A 6,015-nucleotide genomic window follows, 5' to 3' on the forward strand; every position below is an offset into this window, starting at 1 on the left:
CAGTATGGTAGGCTTGAAGCCAGGAAGACTTGAGTTCAAGTCCTGAATGTGACATTAGGTATTTTTTTTTTAAGTGAGGCAATTGGGGTTAAGTGACTTGCCCAGGGTCACACAGCTAGTAAGTGTTAAGTGTCTGAGGTCGGATTTGAACTCAGGTACTCCTGAATCCAGGGCCGGTGCTCTATCCACTGCGCCACCTAGCTGCCCGACATTAGGTATTTTAAAGATAAGGGCTCCACCTCCCCATGAAACAGTGTAAGAACATGATGATTTTTTTTTTTTAATATGGAACGCTTCACGAATTTGCATGTCATCCTTGCGCAGGGGCCATGCTAATCTCTGTATCGTTCCAATTTTAGTATATGTGCTGCCAAAGTGAGCACCATGATGAAATTTAAAATGAATAAACAGGGTCTATATCCTGTGAATGTCATGCCCCTCTCTTTTTTGCTCTTTGTTTTTTTTCCCCTTTTCTCCCCCTTCCCCCATCATGCTCTTGGAGAGACTGTACCTATAGGATACAATACTTCTAGTCAGTGGCAAAGAAAGAGAAACAGAAGACAAACACAGGCAAACATAGGCAAACACAGACAAAAATGGATGCAGATATAAAGCCACCAAAGGAGAAAGCAGCTTCAAGAAATGTGGAATGTAAACCCTAGCACCAGAGAAAAATGCCAGTTATAGTTCCAAGAAAAGATTTCTAGGTCATAAAAGCATCAGGAAGGAGTTGTAAATTACTCTTCTGCCATATTACCATTGTACTCTAAGTTTGAGGCGAACCTTCTGATAAATAATGTATTATTTGTGGGATACTGTGCCGTAGGGTTTTGGGGAGGAACTATTTTGTATCTATTATTATTACATCATCTGAGGTTTTAAATGCCTTTGCTAAAAGTAAATTGAGTCAACTAGCTGATTTTCAATAGGGAGCTCATGAGCTCGGGGTACCTCTGGAACCCCGAGAGTAGCAGTGGCTGCTTTCATCCCAATCTGTGAACACAAGTGCTAGTTGTGGAGGAGTGACTCCAGAGGACCTGTTCTACTATATTACAAGGAACAACTTATGTAACTTTTCTGAAGGAAAAGAATACTGGACTTGATCCCTATAGAGCTACAGAATATTAAAGCTATCAGGGACCATTGTTGTTCCGTCATTTCAGTCATGCCCTATTCTTCCATGACCCCATTTAGAGTTTGCTTGGCAAAGATACTTAAGTAGTTTGCCATTTCCTTCTTACAGATGAGGAAACTGAGGCAAACAGGGTTAAATGACTTGTCCAGGGTCACAAAGCTAGTAAGTGTCTGAGCCTGGATTTGAACTCACCAAGAGGAGTCTTCCTGACTCCAGGCCTGGCACTCTATCCACTGTGCCACCTGGCTGCAACAGGAACCATAGAAACGATATAATCCAACACCTAAATTTTAAAGAGGTTCTGGAGTTGTAACTAGGGCAGCATTGCCTTGCCCCAGAGCGACAGCAGTTAGAGACAGCTCATAAGACTTGCAGTCCTTTAGCAGTTTAAAAACAACCAAATTTAGCCCGATGTTAGGAGGAAGAATTAACAATGATAAGAAGCAACCCGGCCATGTGCCACTGTATGTACCCCAGGGAAGTTTTCTCCAACATCCTACTGTTTTAGCGTTCCTGATAGCATTTGAAGATATTTTTCATGTTCCTTGCAAACATTGCTAGTTTTTGGTTCCGCAAAGGGTAAAACTGAAACCTAGAGGTGGGAGAAACGACTTATCCAAGGTCACATAATAGCAAGATGGGAACTTGAACCCAGGTTTCCCAATTTTTCTTCTATAAGTGTCTTCTACAAAAAATTGTGTCTCAGTAAATATTATTCTTTATTGATCAGCAAGAAATCATCTTGATATAGTTGAATTAGAGTTATAGGACCTGGGTTTGAGTCTTTGTTCTGTCTATATATTAGCTATGTAACTTTGGACAAGTCCCTTCACCCTTAAGCATCCTCATCTGTGAAATGGGAAGAATATCTAGCATTATATACTTCGGGTATTTGTATCAAAAAAGTGTTTTGTAAACCTGTAGTTGCTATATAAATTGGAATTTGGAGTTTTATTATCATTATTGCTATTGTTATTTGAAATCACTATGGTTTCATGTTATACTTATATTTCATGCCTTGATTTAATGAGGTTTGACTTGGGTTTTGTTTATAACTGTAGCCAAAGCTACTTGTGTGGCCCTAGGCAAATCACTAAGCCTCCCTGGGCTTCAATTTTTTCAAGTATGAACAAAGAGTTTGTAAAAAGTCATTAAACTGTATACAATCTTGGCCCAGTGATACTATAACTAGGCATGTACCCTGAAGAAGTCAAACATGGGGTAAAGGCCCTTTTTGTACAAAATATTTATAGCAGAACTTATTCTGGCAAAGAGCCAGCAACAAAGTGGGTGCCCATATATTGGAGAATGGCTGAAAAAATCATGGGGTTTATTTATGTAATAGAATCTTACCATAAGAATTACCACTTGCCCTCAGAAATGACAAGTAGATTCATTAAGAACCTCTGAAAACTTGTCTGAATTGATGCAGAATGAAATGAGCAGAACCAGGAGAACAATTTCCATGATAATCACAATAAGATAAAGGAATACAACTGGGAAAGTGTTCAGGATGCTGACCAATGAAGTGACCAATTCTAGCTTCAGAGGACAAATGAGAAAACAAAACACAACTTCAATTTTGTGGACAGAAATTAGAGGTACAGGCTGAAAAATGCAGCTCTAGACATGATCTGAAACTATTGATTTGTTTTGTTGCATTATACTCATTTGTTAAAAGGGAAGACTTCCACTGAGGATGAGGGGAGGCAGTGGGCAATGATACAGAGAGAAAAAGAGGGAGAGGGGGAAAAGAAAGGGAGAGGAGGAAGGAGAGGGGGAGGGGAAAAGGAAGAGGGAGGGAGATGGGGAGAGAGAGGAGCAATAAAACATTGAACAAATACACAGGTAAATTAATATAAAATCTATACAAAGAAAAACAAAATAATTTGGAGGAGGGAGGCTAATTGGGAGAAAGGTCCAGGAAAGGTATCAAAGGAGATGATGCTGGTGCTGAGACTTCAAGGGAACCAGGAATCCCAGAGGCAGAAGTGAGAAGGGAGAAGATTCCAAGCATGTTAAGAGGCCTGTACAAACACTCAGAGAGAGAAAATGGAATGTACTGTACAATGAATGTCAAGAAGGCCAGTTTGAATTAGAATGTAGAGTGAAACCGTTCTGGAAAGAGGATGGAGCTATATTGTGAAAGAATTTAAATGCCAAATAGAAGAGTTTATATTTCTTCCTGGTGCCCATAGGGAGCCAATGAAAGTCTTCAGTAGGAAAATGACAAGAATAAACCTACTTATGCTTTAGGAATGGGTACTTTACACAATGCAGATATTGAAGATACGTTTGTTGACCATGCATGAGACCATTGCATAGGAAATGTCAAGTGGAAAGACCCGAGCTCTTCCAGAGACAGTATCTGTGAATAGGTGAAGGCTTCATCATTGAAGCTTCCTGAATACTGTAACGATTGGAATAACGCCACCTGCTGGATACTAACTGTAGAAGAGTTCTGCCCATGAAGCGAAGGTCTTTGAGGGCAAGACCAGGAGTCTTTTCTTTGGCGTCACTTCCTGACGCGGGCTAGTGGGAGGAGGAAGGAAGAGACTGGCGCTCAGTCTCACTCTCTTTCCTTTGGACTCTGGTGGAGAGCGGAGCTAGAAATGTGCTCTCCCTTTAATAGATAGGAATCTAGGCCTTTCTCTCTCTCTTTACCAAATTCTTGTTTTCCTTAATAAACGCTTAAAGGTCTAACTCTTGCTAAAGCTTATAATTTATTGGCGACCACTCATTAAATATTTTAGACAGACTAGCTAGAATTTTAGCCCTAACAATACCACATTGTAGACAACACTGTGTGCTAAAGCCAGTTCAAATAAGCTTTTAAAAGCCAACTGTAGGGGGCAGCTAGGTGATGCAATGGATAGAGTACCAGCCTGGATTCAGGAGGACCTGTGTTCAAATCTGGATACAGACACTTGACACTTACTAGCTATGTGACCCTGGGCAAGTCACTTAACCCTCAGTGCCCCATGAAACCCCCCCAAAAAACCAAAAGCCAACTGTAAAATTTTCAGTGGGAGTATTTACACCTTGGAAATCAGAAAATACTCAAAATCAGGGTTTGAGTTATTGTTCTGTTGATTGTCTGAATGTAAGAAAGTGATGGAGAAAATGTTAATAATGCAGATTAAATTAAAAGTGTGTCATGTATAACTTTTTTTTCCCTTCTCAGACAGGTTAACATTTACCCCTGAGGGCAGCAAAATGGTGCGGTGGATAGAGCACCAGTCCTACAGTCAGGAAGACTTGAGTTCAAATTTGACTTCAGTAACTTACTAGCTGTGTGACCCAGGCCAATTGACTCAAAAAAAATGGTTTTTGCCCCTAAATGAGAATTTCTTAATCTTCTTTTAGCAGAGAAATGTCCCTCACAGGCTTTATTTCACCTCAATGAATCTGGCTTCAATAATTCTGTACTATGGAAAAGAAGGCAATAGACTTCATTTTGTCCTGTGGCTATAAAGAGATGAACTAAAAGAAGTTATGTGTCTCTCAAGGCAGCTTTAGCTAAACTATGCACAGAATATGAGGTTTGGGCCTGGAAAACTCTGTTTCCTTCCTACTCTGAGGTATGATCATTCTGTTCAGAAAGCTCCAAGAATGGGGTGCCTAGGACTCTGTACCATGGGACAACCACCACTTCCTTTGGTAACCCATTCCATTTTGAAATACTTCTACAGGGTGGGCCACAAGTCACGAAGGGGTCAGATGTTTTAATAACTTTTTGAAAATTATTTTTTCTTTATTTTATACACTTATATACATACTACATATACTGTATATAATGCTATGGTATTATAAATTAAAAACAAAAATAAAGGAGCTAATTGGATATTGAAACCCCTTTGTGGCTGACTTTTGGCCCACCCTGTAATTCTTAGGAAGTTTTTCCTAGCATTCAGCTCAAATTTGCCTTTTTGAAACTTTTTTGCCTTTTTGCAACTTCTACTCATTGTATCTAATTTTGTCCTGTGGAGCCAAACAACTGTAATCTCTCCTCCACATGAAAGTCCTTCAAATATATGAAGCCCTCAGCAAGCTTCATCCCACCTTGAGGCTGGCTTTCAGGTGAGTTCCTCCCTATCTCCAGTCCCATCTTTGCCAGAACATCCTCTAGCTCTCATCTCCATGCCTTTTTTTTGTACTGATTCTTCCATATGCCAGGATTGGTTGTCCCTCCCAACCTCAAACTCTGAGAGTCCCTAGCTTCCTTTACCACTCAGTTCTTGTACCCCAAGTTACTAATGTCATTCTCTCTAAGGTTATCTTCCATATGGGGCAGCTAGGTGGTACAGTAGATAAAGCACTGACCCTGAAGTTGGGAGGACCTGAGTTCAAATTTTACCTCAGACACTTTCTAGCTGTGTGACCCTAGGCAAGTCACTTAATCCCAATTGCCTTCAACATCTAGAGCCCTCTCCAGTTGTCCTGATGTATATCTTGCCACTAGACCCAGATGGCTCTGGAGGAGAAAGTGAGGCTGGTGACTTTGCACAGCCCTCCCTCACTTAAATCCAATTCAGTGCAAGTCATGACATCACCTTCCAATGTCATCGCCCTCTTCGAGAATGAAGGACAAACAACAATCTTCCATATATTCTATATTTAATAGTCTGAATGTTTATATAAGTATATGTGTATATACATATGTATGTGTGTGTATGTGTATAGTCTCCCCCATTTGGAATATGTTACTTGGAAGCAAGAGCTGCTATTGCCTTTTCTTTGTATCATCAGTGTTTAGCACAGTGCTTGCCACAGAGGAAGCATTTAATAAGTGCTTGCTGGTTAATTGCTGCTTGTTGATTGATTCTTTGTATGTGTATTCCTAATGCCTAGCACACTGGAGATATTTAATGATTGACTAT

The 6,015-nt window shown here is 40.2% G+C and overlaps 1 non-coding gene across 1 annotated transcript; it reads right to left on the reverse strand.

Moving 5' to 3' along the window:
* Positions 1-279: 279 nt before the first annotated feature.
* On the reverse strand, positions 280-383 carry LOC122744873. The gene has a single exon (XR_006355210.1). It is a non-coding gene; the product is annotated as a U6 spliceosomal RNA (small nuclear RNA).
* Positions 384-6,015: the final 5,632 nt, after the last annotated feature.

This window comes from Dromiciops gliroides, chromosome 2, assembly GCF_019393635.1.
Source record: "Dromiciops gliroides isolate mDroGli1 chromosome 2, mDroGli1.pri, whole genome shotgun sequence".
Classification (NCBI taxonomy): domain Eukaryota; kingdom Metazoa; phylum Chordata; class Mammalia; order Microbiotheria; family Microbiotheriidae; genus Dromiciops; species Dromiciops gliroides.